The following is a 14,634-nucleotide window of genomic DNA, read 5'->3' on the forward strand; positions in this document are numbered from 1 at the left end:
TTGTGTACATCGAATTACAGAGAAAATCGAAGGGGGGACTGAAAAAGAGACTAAAACTTTAGTCCCTCCACAGTGTAACTTTAATTGAGAGGGGGCGGGTGAGAAAAATTAACGCTAAAATGGGAACGATCCAAGAAGTCATAAAAATTACGTTAATTCTTCTGCACCTGTGCTTAATCACATAACAGTTCCCGACGAATAAAAAAATTTTTCAAAGGCTTTTATTGAAGCTAACGACTTAAACCACGTAAATACTCTGAAAACAGCTCAGTTCAAACACTAGAAGAGTGTGATTCAACTTTAGACTAATCTTAGGCTTTGCTCTTTTTGGTCTCATCTTCATCCGATTTCTTTGAATCTTTTTTCTCTTCGTCTTCGTCTTCGGCCTTTTCTTCATCTTCGCCCTCCTCTTTTTCCTCTTCCTCGCCCTCGGCTTTTTCCTCTTCCTCCTCGCCCTCGGCTTTTTCCTCATCCTCCTCGCCTTCGGCCTTTTCCTCCTCATCTCCCTCGGCTTTTTCCTCCTCCTCCTCACCCTCGGCTTTTTCCTCGTCTTCACCCTCGGCCTTTTCTTCCTCTTCACCCTCGGCCTTTTCTTCCTCTTCACCCTCGGCCTTTTCTTCCTCTTCGCCTTCGGGCTTTTCTTCTTCCTCGCCCTCAGCCTTTTCTTCTTCGCCTTCAGCGGCTTCGGCTTCTTCACCCTCAGGCTTTTCTTCATCTTCACCTTCGGGTTTTTCTTCCTCTTCACCCTCGGGCTTTTCCTCCTCCTCGCCCTCGGGTTTTTCTTCTTCACCTTCGGCCGCTTCGCCTTCAGCGGCTTCAGCTTCTTCGCCCTCGGGTTTCTCCTCCTCTTCGCCTTCGGGCTTTTCTTCTTCAGCTTCTGCGGGCTCTCCTTCCTCGCCCTCGGGCTTTTCTTCACCCTCGCCCTCGCCTTCACCCTCGGGTTTCTCTTCCTCCTCGCCTTCCGGTTTGGGTTCCTCGCCCTCAGGAGCTTCCTCTCCCTCTCCTTCCTTCGGTGCCTCCTCCTCGCCAGGAGCATCTTCGCCCTCACCTGGCGCGGGTTCTTCTCCTGGCGCGGGCTCTTCTCCTGGCGCGGGCTCGCCTCCTGGCGCTACCTCTTGGCTCTGGGCTCCCGATTTCTTTTCAGTCTTCCTTCTCTTAGGATGCTTGGTTCTGGTCACTTGCCTGTCACCCAATTCAAACCTCTTCTCACGGTGATTCATCTGGATTGGCTGACCATCCGGACCCTGGAACTCTCGGAAGGCGTCAAACATAACGTTGGAAAACTCACCTGGTTTTTCGAACACTATGTAAGTGACGTTCTCTGTGCAAGGCGGGTGGCAGAGTGAGCCTTGGTACTGGAAATAGTCGCTCTCGGCAAAGCAGGCATTCATGATTCGGAAAAAATCCATGTTTGGTATCTCAGTCGTCGCCTTACACTCCTTAACTTCTCCAAGCTTCTCTTGAATTGCCATCATTGATGTCTTTCCCCCATCTCCCCTCAGTTTCATGTTGAGACACAGGATGACAATGGGATCCTCGCCTTCCTCGGGCTCCCCTTCCATCGTGAACTGGTAGTGAATCTCACCCTCGAAGTTTGCCCCGTCGTAAGAGTGCTCGCTACCCTCTCCCGCTTTCTCACCCCAGTGGAATATGAAGTGGTCGAACTTATACTCCCCTTTCAGTGAACCCCCTGAGAGTTTTGGGCGGTCGGCGTCGTTAGCGATGGTCATCATGGCTGTGTTTCCGTTGTTCGTCAGAGTCCAAGAGGTCTTTTTCTGGTTACTTAGTTTTAGTACGGGTCGTTGGTCGTCGGTTACTGTCGCGGAGCCCTTCGGGATGTCGATGGGTGATTGGCGCTTCCCATTTTCACAGTCCCCTTCGCACTTTTCAGCCCATTCAGCTTGGTTAGCGTGTGAGAACTCGACTTGTTCAGACATTGTTTTTGACGTGGCTTAGTTTCTCACAGACAATCAAAAGAAATTTGACTACAACTTTCCAATTTGCGGGAATGTCGAAAAATGATTTCAGCGCTGACTTCCGCGAAAATGCGTGACATCATTCCGATTTTTGCGGTAAGTGCGTGACTTTCAACTCCAACTGAGTTCACTTTCCAATCTCCATGAAAACTAGTCACTCATTTTTGAAGCAAACGAATTCTTCTCTGCTGAATTTTCACGTGGTTGATACGGAAAAAAATTGAAAATTTTGAATGGGAAAAGGTTCTAAGGCAACAAGGCTCTTTTTCCTTCCCCCTCACCTCACGCCAGTTTCAACTTATTAGTGTAACGAGTGGTTTTACGAGGTTGAGTATGAAGACCAAATATGTTTGTCGTGGCCTTATTAGTATGTATGTAAATTTTCATAACAATTGGACAATGTGGTAAACAAGTTTACATGTAAAAATTTGCAGGGGGGGGGGAGGAAAAAGAGCCGGCAACAAAACAAACATTTATACTCTAATCTTGAATTTTCAATATCGAAAAATCCTCTTTAAACTTGTCATTAGGCAAGGAATTTTGGCATGGTGAGAAAATTAATGTAAAAATGTTCAAATATTCGATTAAAAATAAAATTAAGTCCTACTTTTGTAAAACCAATATAATCAATTATAATGGATTATGATAATTTTTGGCTCTTTTTCCTTTTCCCCCCACCTGCAAGTTTTTTCTAGTAAAGTTACTGTTCTCATTGTCCGTTGGTTATGAAAATTGGCATGTGGACTTAATAGGCTGGGCCAAACATAATCAGTCTTCATAATTAACCTTGTAAAACCACTCGTTACACCATAAAATTGGTTGTTATCGTGTGAGGTGTGGGGGAAAAGGAAAAAGAGCCTAATTTTTTTGTAAATTTTGTCTGAATTTTTCAATCACAGTGCACTGTACTCAAAACTTGACAGTTGTTTTTTGGCTTAATTTTTATTGAATAAAAAAAGTGCAAATGTGAGATTCAATTTTTCTTTGAAAACGTTTACCTCTTTTCAGTTTTTCCTAAACAATTTTTTCTGCAGGTTTTTAAATTCTCAATTTTTGCTGACATTTCTTCACACCATTATCCAAATTTATTCCTTCATTCAAACTATGTCTCGACTTCCCTCCGTATCCCCCTCCCATGTTTACCCCTTCCCTGTTTTATCCCCTCCCTCACAGTTGGGGCTATAAAAAAGCTGGGATGCCAGTTAGTTACCTGCAACCCCCCTGATTAGGCCACCGCATCCCACAATGATCGTCGGGGTTTGCATCTAACTGAGCTGTTTATAACACCAATTAAGAGGTTTAACTGGGGAGGGGGGATATGTACTGCGATGAACATGTTCTTTGGTTCTTTGGGGTTCTAGTTTTGCAGAACGTTGGTTTTATAGCAATTGCATGCGAAATTTTTTTATTAAATGTATTGTTCAAACTTCACATCCAAACGTTTCAATTGATGTAGCTGTAAACATATTTTTGCAGGAAAATAATCAATTTTCATGAATTTTGTGGCCTAAAAAATGGATTATATTAACAAAATTATCAATTATAATAGATTTTTGAGAAAAGAAAAAATTCGGTTATAAATCCCTTAAAATCTGCTGCAGGTTTTTTCCACTCCCCTTCCTAAATTTCATTTTTTTTTTCAAAATTTTTGAATTTGTCTCACTTGTTATTTTGGCTGAATGCGTGATTTTACTATGTGAGGTAAGAAGAACAAATGAGTCCACTATTGTTAACTTGTTCACCATGCAAAAATTCATTGAGCTAAGAAAACGTCAGAAAAGTTTCTAAAAGTTGAAATTCAAATATGCGGGGGAATGTGGGTAAGTAAATCAAAAAGTTACTGCTTGTGTAGGGCTGGGGGTGTTATGAAAAAGCGTCCAGTTTGAGCGATGTTGGGGTGACGTAAAGAGTTTTTTTCCCCTGAAAATCGAGCTATCTAAGTTGATTTAAATTTAAATTTTTCGCTGATGTTTTCGGGAAAATGACAAAACGCCAATACTATGCTAATAGACCTGGCATAACCTGGGTTACAAGAGTCTTAAATCTTGAGAAAAAAATCGAGTTCTTTTTCATTACCTGGTCTTTTTCAAAAATCTTGTAAGCATCTCACGAAGTAAATAATAATTTCAAATGCTTTCGAAATGCAGCTCGGATTGAAAAAATTTTGCAAGGTTTTGCATCCTAGGTTGAGGTTCAGAAGAATGTTGTAGAAGAAGAATCCGAAACGATTTTTCCTTACTTAACTGTGCAGAAACTTTGCTGAGGACCTATATAATATGCATGTCGAGCAAACACTCAATTTTGCAACTAATGTTTTGTCCCACAAAATTTATTCCTCTACTTAGACTAAATAGCGGTGAAAACATACTGATTCCTTGGAAGACTGTTTTGTCCAATAATAACTCTAACAAGGGGTGGATCTAGGATTTTCTCGAAGGGGGGTGGATTTTCAAAAAATTTCGAATATTTTGTCGACCTTTTTTTAAGGTCGACCAAATTGATTTTCTGAGCTCTCCTGAATCACTATAAAGACACCACTTTGACCGAGTTATCGATAATAGAGGCAAATTTCGACATTAAATCAAAAGTTTTTTATCAATTGATTGACAAATCTATGTGCTTTTTTAATTTGGAAATCGTGGGGTGAGTGTTACAATTTCAAAAAACTGTCGTCCAAGTAATAGGATAGGAGAATAAATGATACATGCCACAAACAACAATATTTTGGTTTTAAAATCTTCCTCCAGAACTCCATTTCTATAACAATTTTTTATCAGAAATTTAAAACAAAAATATTTTAAGTTTGAAGTCGTTATCATGTAGCATTCCTAGATCCGATTGTTTTTTCTTTTCAAAAAATCTTACATCAGAAATCATTTTCTTATGCAATTCTTCATAAAATTCGTCGGTAAATTAAAATCTAACATATGGTTGACTCTGTTTCAGTTCCGATCACCCTCAAAAAATAATCTCTGTCTTTTTTAGTTCTTTAGTCGAATTGTGTTGTATAAGACTTTCTAGTATCCATTTTAAAAGTTTAACTGCAATTGAAAGTGAATTGACTTTTTCAAAATGATTAGTTTTTCTGATTAGCTAGGCAAAATTTTTTTTTGGAATGATAACAAAAGTCTCTCAAGAATTTGAGTTTCTTTTATTCACAGCCTCTTAAAAATGTCAATATCTTTAATAAAAAATAAAAAATCACTGGTTGGGTCTATCTCATTGTTGCTTATAGAATTAATTTTTAAGATATCATGTTTTCTCCGCTCATTAAGTGTCTGCCCAAGTATTGTCGGCTTTGTGACCGCTTTTTAGTTTTTTTATGCATACTTAACAGTCAATTGACCTTCATGATAGAAAAGCTTGATCGATCTCAACTTTTTCCGAAGGTGAGGAAATCTTCTCTTCGCTTGAATTTTTGGTGTATATTTGTTGCCAATCTTATTTCCGTTTACAAAACTACTGTAATCAGAAACGAAACACTATAGAAAATGGCATCAGAGGTCAATCGCCTGGCGCCCTGTACAAAACGTTTGAAAGTTCATGACATTGCAGCTTTTGTCTTTGAATGACACGTGGTTGACCTAATTTTTAAATTCTTATTTATTGAAATAGTGACTACTTTTTTTAAGGCAGAAAAATATGTTTTGCCGAAGAAACGCTATAACTAAAAAGGTTGGTTTTTGTTGATTTTTAAGTGTAATTTGAATTTTTTTGACGAATTTAAATTAAAATCTACCGTATGTTTAGTTTCGACCACCCTCAAAAATTAGTCTCCGTTTTTTTAAATTGAAATGTGTCTTATAAGACTTTCTACTACCCATTTTAAACGTTAAAATGAATTGTTTTTTTGATCGCTTGTCAAATTCACCATTTCTTATCATGTAAGCTTACTTCAATTACCTTTTACTCACTTGATACACACTGAGATTTAAAAAAGGATCCTGGTTTCAGGCGGTAGACATCTACTAGTTTTTGATCGAACCGACCGAAACATAAATCGCAAACCTGGACCCGAGTAATTTTAATGGCAGGGCGCACAAACACAAACTTTGTATTACTTTGATTCTTTTGCTGTTTTTATATCAAACAAAATATTTCAGAAAATGGGCATTTAAATGCCCACTTTCTGAAATGTGTTGCTTAATGTAAAGACATCAAAACAGCAAAAGTATTAAGAAATATGTGTTGGTGTGACCTGCCAACAGAATTGCCCGGGTCGAGGTTTGCGATTTGCACCTTCTCTACGCAGACAAAAAAACACAAACTGCACTAATTTCATTCAAAGTTGGGTAACGATCATTTCCATAATCCAAAGCAATCATTTTAAAAACCATGGGGAAGTTTTTGTGTCCAAATGAATTGAAGTTAGCAGTACTTTTATTAATTTGAAATTCTGGAATCACAACAAAAGTTAGTATAAATAATTTACCTTCAGGTTAGTCCTCCGCGCTGGTTGACTGAAAATGGAAACTGTTTTTGATAATTGGCTGAGGAGATGGCACTGTAGCCAGATAATACGTCGCCAGGTGGCGGAAATTTTTTTTCCCTAGCTTTTTTGATAATGAAAAACTAATTTGATAAATTAACTGGCTGTCGGAAGTTTCGAGTTGCCAACCAAGTTAACAATACACCATTCATACAGTAGGTTTTCTTTTCTCGATTTGAGCTACAGTGATAACTTTCAACGTCAAAGTTTTTTTCGTTTTTGTTTTTCAGACTATTTGCTTATAAAAACTGTTTGATGCCGTTTCGAACAGAAAATCAAATATCAAATCTCAGCAAGAGTTTTTGCTACACCTACTTTTGCCACGAAAAATACAGTGCGCCTTAATCAAAGTTTGATTCTAACCTTAATGTTTTTGATTATCTTACTACTTTTTACGGACAACTATTTTTTCTTACGGTTTTTTACGTCAGTTTTTTGCTTTTCCGGAGTGTGTTAAAGCAGATCATTTTGTTTAGGAGAGTTCTAGGCAGACAAAAAAACGACTGTTATTCTAAATCTTTTAGGTCGCATAAAGGGAAAGACAAAATTTTCTTCTATACAAAATTTAGGATGGATGTTGATGAGCAATTTTCCAAGCTTGTAATTAAGTCTACACCTGTCTCTAAAGAAAAAGAAAGAAAGAATTTATTTCTCTAATCAGCATTAAATACAACATTGAATATATTTATAATTTAAGTTAAATGATGCGACTTAGAGAGGATAGACAACGGGACCTAAAGGTCCTCCAGGGTCTACCCTTAAGTTGTTCAAACATAAAGATTTAACACTAATATTTAATGAAAAAAAAAAAAAAAAAAAAAAAAAAAAAAAAAAAAAAAAAAAAAAAAAAAAAAAAAAAAAAAAAAAAAAAAAAAAAAAAACGAAATTTGAAAAAAAAAAAAAAGTTTTGAAGTAGGTTTACTTCCGTAAGTTAAAATTTTTTGTTGGCGTTACTGAAAGAGCCCATCAACTTTAACTTAAGACAACCAGGTTCACGGTCGCAGGTGAGTTTTAAAATAATTTTTAAGAAAAATAATTTTTTTTTTTTTTTTTTTTTTTTTTTTTTTTACTAAGTGTTTAATATTTTTCGAAAAATCGTAAAAATGGCCATATCTCCTAAACTACAAGGATTTAGAGCTTCATATTTTAGCACGAGAATCGGAAGCTAGAGCAGTTGCCTGGTAGCATTTAACCAACGATAATCATTTTAAAGAAAAAAGGAAAAAGGGAAAAAGTACTACAAATCGTAGATAAGTTTTGTTAGTTCGTCGTTTTGCAACAAAAATGTATTTTTGAAATTATGGTAAAACACTTTTACTTTTGTCTCAGAAAAACTTTCAATATTTTCAGGAATTATATTTTGCAGTCTCAATAAGTTAAAAAGCTTGCAAGCACGATATCGGATAGAAAAACGTTCAAATCTTTTCTTGCAAAGAGGTTCTAATAGTAAATTGTATTTTGAGTTTCTTGTTTGTCTCTGCCGATTATTAAAAACAAACAAATTGTTAAGGAAACTCTCTGAATGAAAGGAATTAATTGAGCGCAGAACAAATTTGAGCAATTCGTATACATGCAATTCGAAAACCGATAGAAAATTGTATTTAAGAAAAATGTCATTACAGGAGTACATTTTCTTTCGAAAGAACATAAATTTAATTATTTTCTTTTGTAAAAGAAATAAACACTCCAGTGAACTTCGACTGCAGCAACCGTAAATCAGAATTCCGTATTGTATTATAGGAACAACATTACTTCTGTAGTATTCTAGTAATTGTGAAAGCGGCACGTAATGCCTCAGTTTTGATATAATACCACATTGTTTACCGAGTCTCATTTTAACATTATTAATATGAGTTTGATAAGATAACTTACAATCTATATAAATTCCTAGATATTTGCATACGGGTTTTAGTATAATGTTACAAGAATTAAGCTTGAAGCGATAATTGGAAGCACTTTTTATATTCATTTGATTTGTTTTATCACTATTAACTATTAACTTGTTGGCGAGAAGCCAACGATCCAGCTTGCCAATATCTTCTCTAATTTGAGTTATTTGGCAACCAATTGCCGTCAGGTTGGTGTCATCTGCAAACAGTGTTACTTCAACTGATTTGCATGCTGATGGAAGGTCATTTACGTAAATTAGGAAAAGCAAAGGTCCCAGTATCGAGCCTTGAGGAACACCGCATGTTATTTTCTTCCAATCAGAGAATTGTCCATTTACTAAAACTCGTTGAGTCCGTTCAAATAAGTAGGTCTGAAACCACCGGTTACAATTTCCTCTTATACCATAAGATTCCAGTTTATTTAGTAGTATTTGATGATCGAGAGTATCAAAGGCTTTCCTAAGATCCAAGAAAAAACTATAAATTTCATTTGTATGACTTCTCATTCTTAGATTTTCTGTCAATTCAGCTACTGCATCTATTGTACTATGTTTGGTTCTAAAGCCGAATTGTTTGTTGTATAAAAGGGATAAATTTTCAAAGTAAGAATATAATCTGTTGTGCATTGCGCGTTCATAGATTTTGCTCCAAACTATTAGTAAAGAAATTGGCCGATAGTTGTTTTCATCTCGCCGCGATTTTTCTTTGTGGATTGGAACAATTTTGGCTTTACGAAGTTCGGAAGGGAAAACACCTTTAGAAAAAGACGCATTAATAAGTATTGTTAATAAAGGAGCAACAGCATTTTTAGAAGATTTGACAATTAAGTTACTGACGTAATCATCCCCAGATGTCGATTTATCGTCCAATTGAGAGATGATTTGGTGTATTTCTGGTTCTGTTACCTTAAAAAGAAACATGGAGTGATTTAATTTGGGTAAGCATGGTGGATCTATTTTAGGCAACTCTTTTTTCAAATTCTCTCCAATGTTAGTGAAGAAATCATTGAATTTGTCAGCAATATCTTTATTAGATGGATTTTCTTGGACTTGAAGGCATGAATCTAGAACAGGAATATTTGATTGGGCTAAGTTCTTACAATTTAATTCATTGAGTAACTTATATGTTTGTCTTGAGTCTCCAATGCAATGTCTAAATTTATTCATGTAATGTGTTCTTTTCTTGCATTTAACGGCGTTTTCAAACTTTTGTCTTTGTTTTTTAAAATTCACTAGGGTTTCTGGATTTTCAGGATTATTTTTCCATCTTCGATGGGCTGCATTGCGCTTATTTCGCAGATTTTTAAGATCATTGTTGAACCATGGTGGCTGAGTTTTGCTTCTTGGTGAAATTGCCTTTAGCGGAGCGAATTTGTCTAGGACATTTTCAAAGATACATTTGAATAAATTAAAAGACTCACTGGGATCTTCGGTACCCATGAGAATTTCTTCCTGTTCACTTAACACACGCTGTAATTCATTTTCAAATTCTCTACATTTTGAAGCCTTCCTCAGAAAAGATGTATCACGGAATGTTATCGATATATCTTTTTTACATTGCTTTATTGACCAATCTAAGAGGATTGGATAGTGGTCTGATATAGTTTCTTGTTCTAACACCGTGGAATTGGGATTTGCAATATTTTGATAGATGAAGTGATCTAAACAAGTTGATGTTGTTAATGATACACGAGTAGGTTCTGATGCAAAATACTCAAACCCATTCGAGTTTATAGCGTTCAGGTAATTAATGGTGAGTTGATTTTCTTGCAGTGTATTTATATTGAAATCGCCACATACAATGAAAGGGTCAGAATGTGTGCTATTATCTTCAAGAAACTGTTCAAGTTTGTCAGTAAAGAGTAACTTGTTTATTCTTGGTGGATTGTAGATGACGGCTATTTTTAATTTGTAATTGTTTTTTTCGACCTCCGCGAATAAAGCCTCTTCAAATGTGACATCTCGTTGTTTCAGTAAATTACAGTTTTTATGTACCTGAACCATCACTCCTCCTCCTCTCATGCCATTTCGATTTTGCATAAGGCATTGGTTATAACCATTTATCAGGTAAATTTTACCTTCATCTGTTTCATTTAGCCATGTTTCGCTTAAACAAATTATATCAGGTGGAGACTCAAGACTTAAAATAAGTGCTTCCAATTTTTCATAGTGTGGTTTTAAAGACATGATATTTAGGTGTAGCACAGAAAAATTAAAGAAATCCGCTTTATGACCAGATTGATTATTATAACAGGTAATTTGGGATAATTCATTATTAAGCACAATTGAGGGATTCACATTATCAGTCACGAAAACAATTCATGGTGTCATTGTAACTGTAACCAAGATCTGATGCAGCATGGAAAATATTTTGATATCTATACACTTGATCATTATTTTGGAGAGTGTATAAAATCATGCCCTCTCTGGTCCATGTTGATGCGATGCGCTTGTCAGTTTTCATAAGCTTCAGAAACTTCACTCGTGCTCTGGTGATGTCTTCAAATACTTTAACATTTTCAGTGGTGGGCTTGTCTCGCAAGGTTTTTTTTTTCCTCATAATTTCCATTTTGGCTATGCGCCTGGAGAACTTCACAATGATAGGGCGGGCTGCTACATTTTTGGCTGGTAATCGATGAGCAATTGAAATGTCGCCTTCCTCTACCTTTGCATTAATCTCCTTAGAGATGGATATAATCTTCTTGATTGTCTCTTCAGGCTGCTCTCTACTAGTTTCGTTTATTCCCAGTACTCGAATATTGTCACGTCTGTTGTATGTTTCCTGCTGTTCAGTCTCGCACAGGGTCCTTAAGGTACTTCTGAGTTCGCTGTTTTTCATTTCGTCGTTAAGCTCTTCGCAGATTTCTTTCTTAAGGTTTGCGCATTCGGCTCTTATTGCATTTCCTATGACTGTCTGCAATTCGTTCTTCAAATCAAGTTTTAGTTTTTCCAGAATTTTTGGGAGTGCTGTGTTGATGGCATTTTCGACAGCTTCTTCTATGTCAATACTCTGCTTCTTACTTTCTTGCTCGTTTAATGGACTCATAACTTCATTTGGTCTCTTCGGGTTTGATAATGATTTTGGTATCGGAGTCTGATCTTGGTATCTCAGGTTCGGTAGATTTGCTTCCTCGGATACCTCAAGCTGTTCATCATTTCCAATTGGTTGATTTGCGTTAGACATCTCTGTTTCTATTTAATAAGTTTATCACAACAATTAGGCTATTTGTTGTTCAACTCTAACTTTCTCAACTCTAACTTTTACAGTTGAAATTTTCAACTCTAACTTTTACAGTTGAAAATTCAGAAGTATTAGCGCTAAAAAATTCAAAGTTCTTGGCTCATTTTTTGAGGGAAATAGTCAAATGGCTTCTGGTATTCGACCAACCCTGAATCGGTCGAACGAAGGCTTCCCGGTCCAGCCAAAATTGAATCATGGATCAAATATGATCAAGCCAAGAGTCAAAAAGCAGGGAATCGAATCAAACCGGCCCAAATCATAAATCGAAAAAGGTCCATTTTGAAACCAGAAAGGTCCAGTCATATGTCGAACAGGCTCAAATTATGGGTTTAACAGCATTAACACATTACCCCAACAGATAAGAAAACCGCTCAATTTATGTTTTTTTTGGCTTTGCGAAGAAAAATATTGCCCATATAAAAATACGAACTTTCGCATAAACTTTTTCATTGAAGTGGTTAAAAGAGCCCAATTTTTAGTACGAGTGGTCCCTTTGTTATCAAGGAAAAATGGGCCCAATGGCACCCAATTAAGAGCCCCATGTTTAGAACAAGGCTCGTTCATCTGCTTCCATGGAAATGAGGGATCAAAAATTAAGATCAGCCAGTTATTTTTCACAAAACCAGTTTCCTCAAAGGACTTGAACCGATCCATTGAGTACACAGAACATCTGTGCTATCTCTAATCTACCAATCCTCAGGGTAACTGCTTCTTACTGTTTATTTAAACTGAATGAACCAAGTTTGCTAAAAAAATTGGACTCGTTTAGCTCTTTCTGCTAAAAATTGGTCTCATTCAGCTCTTTTTGCTACTAATTGGACACATTCAGCTCGCTAATACGGAAAATTGGGCTCATTCAGCAAGCTCCATGGAAAAAATAAGACCAAAATGTTGATCAATTTTGACCCCAACTTGAAGAAATGGGCTCATTCAGCCCCATATCGAGAAATTAGAAATTAAAAATTAGGCCTACTGTGCTAAAAATTAGGCTGAATTAGCACTATATGCCAAAAGTAATATGCCATAATTCTGCTCGTTTTTTATACTTTCGAAAGCAAATGTCTTGTAATCGGGATCTAGATTTTTTTTATCAAACCTTTCTAACTTCCAGGCCCCTTCAAAATTAAACCCGAGGTAATGCAATTACCTTGGCAACCTATGGTCTGAGGTTCGATTCCCGGGCAGACCTTGATATTTTAGTGAATGAAAATTGATTTTGTCCGTGAAAAACTGAATTTTCTGATTTCTGTTTAGCGACTTATGATTTGTCGGCTTAGTTGCCACACCACGGATTTTTCTTCCGATGTAAACAGTTTCTAGATTTTTTTTGCTGATCACTGTAAGCGGTAAAAATGCATATTTCTATTTTAACTAAATCAAACTGATTGAACTACAAAAATGCAAACTCGAACAACTTTATCGCTAAAGTTTTTTTTGACAACTTCTGACAATATAATTTTTCAGTTAAGTTCATAAATTCAGAATACAACAGGTCTAAAACCTGGATCAAGCAAGGTCTTTTTGTTGGTTGATTTTGCTGATCGAACTGGAACCTGATCTAAACTATATTTTATGATTGGATAAATTGGATATTTTACCACTGTAAAGTATTTAATATTAAGCAATCATAATCCATCTAACTAACAACCCACTTATTTGTAAGTGCTGAAATTACTTGTAATTTCAGCACCAGAGATATTTGAATTTAACTTAGAAATTAGTTGTCTCTCCAAGAGAACTTCAGCAGCCGCAACAAACCAGTATACCCTAGATCTATTGAGCCTAGCAGAGACTAGTTAAACACCCTGAGACTAGAAAGTATAAGAGTAAGATTAGGATCGGTATTAGACTAAGAAGTTGCACGAATCTATCCGGCCGAAAATAAGATAGCGTGACGAGCAGACGGTGTACTCTATCCGAAATTACTCTATGAGTTAACCACATCGATTTTAACTCATCTGGTGCGACCATAAGTCTCGAATAAGACCTTAATAGCTTAGAACTAACCAAAAATAGATTAGAATTCAGACAAACATTTTCAAAACGTTATACGATATTATTTTAATCGAAATGTCTCTACGACTCAATAGATCAGAGCCGATATTCCGAACAATAATAGAACTACCCGGAATTGGAAGAAGACCTCCAACAAGAGACGACATACGACAAAGTAGAAACTTACCATATAGTTTTATGATTGTACGGCAAAAGCCAACACAAACTTTTATATTTAGGATCTTATTAGCAATGAATTTAGATTTTCATCTGCAAACATAAAATTTTGAAGTCAATCTTCATGATCATTTCAGGCGCTAAACAAAATTATTAATGTACAATAACGATTGATAAAAAGATCTCAGATCGTTTTCTTAATTTCTGCAGTCTTATATAAAACATATTTGAAAAATATTTATTGAAAATGAAAATAAAAATTAGTAGCATGACAATAAATTGTTAGTAATCTTAAATCATTTGTTGTCCCAGCTTCATCACCTAAACATAACAGCAATCATAAGCTCACTAATATCATTAAAATACTATAATCTTTTTATTAAATAAATTTAAACCATTTTAAACTTAAATTCACTTAATTTTAAAATCGGATCATCAAGGCTTATCCTTGGATCTTAATTAATTTTCTACTTCACGAAATCTAAAACCTGATCATCAAGGCCTATCCTTGGATAAAAAAAAAAAATTTTGTTCTCCCCCACCCACTTAGCAAGTGTCTAACGACCTCAAACGTCGATTCACTATCCAACCCTTCAAAAAGACCCAAGATTATTAGAAATTTTTTAATAAAACTAACCATTCAAATTAAGATAAACAGTGAAGAACTCCGTTTATTCATCCTTCACTTGAACCCTCCTCTTACCAGACCCAGGATATATCTTAGACTTAGTAAGTTTAAAATAGTATCTAACGAACTACTTGCGTTCTAATTATACCTGAACCTTGTGGATCGATTTACTATTCTCCAACCCTTGAACACAATCACTACCCCTAAGTAAGATTAAGTAAGTTAACACCTTAGCTTAGA

At 36.0% G+C, this 14,634-nt stretch overlaps 1 protein-coding gene across 1 annotated transcript in view; it reads right to left on the reverse strand.

Annotated features, from left to right (window-relative positions):
- The window catches only part of LOC134852828 (estrogen receptor beta-like), a 488,151-nt gene extending 476,580 nt beyond the window's left edge, over positions 1–11,571 (reverse strand). The window contains exon 1 of the mRNA XM_063868648.1: positions 11,545–11,571. The gene's annotated coding sequence lies outside the window, so the exon portion shown is untranslated. The remainder of the gene's footprint in view (positions 1–11,544) is intronic.
- Positions 11,572–14,634: the final 3,063 nt, after the last annotated feature.

This window comes from Symsagittifera roscoffensis, chromosome 8, assembly GCF_963678635.1.
Source record: "Symsagittifera roscoffensis chromosome 8, txSymRosc1.1, whole genome shotgun sequence".
Lineage (NCBI taxonomy): Eukaryota > Metazoa > Xenacoelomorpha > Acoela > Convolutidae > Symsagittifera > Symsagittifera roscoffensis.